Raw genomic sequence first — 450 nt, 5'->3', positions numbered from 1 at the left:
CCCCCCTCCAGGAGCACTGTGTGATTCAGACAACCAGCGTTTTACAAGATATTAGTCGTGATTAGTGTCGCATGCATTGAAAAGTAACAGTGCCAGGATTAAATGAAGTCAGAGCGCCGGGAGCCCCTCTCCGCGGAACGTCTGACGCAAAATTGGTCGCTGCTTGTGCTTCGCTTTCCCCTCGCCGTGCAGAGGCATTCGGAGGTGGGTTAGATGTCACAGTATTCTGCACCTTGCTAAGATTACGTCGACGGACGTGTGGCGTTAGGTTTTCCTAAAATGGTTCTTCGCTGCTGTGAAGGGAGGAAGAAAACACCTGAGGTCACACAAAAAGAAACCCCTTCTTTAAAAACAAAACAATCCTAACGGGGCTCCAGAGGTGCTTCCTGTACGAGCGCAGGAATACACCCTAAAGTCAGGAGCTCTTCGGTGGTGGTGGTGGTGGTGGTG

Source organism: Kryptolebias marmoratus, linkage group LG11, assembly GCF_001649575.2.
Source record: "Kryptolebias marmoratus isolate JLee-2015 linkage group LG11, ASM164957v2, whole genome shotgun sequence".
Lineage (NCBI taxonomy): Eukaryota > Metazoa > Chordata > Actinopteri > Cyprinodontiformes > Rivulidae > Kryptolebias > Kryptolebias marmoratus.
This window is presented reverse-complemented; position numbering follows the sequence as displayed.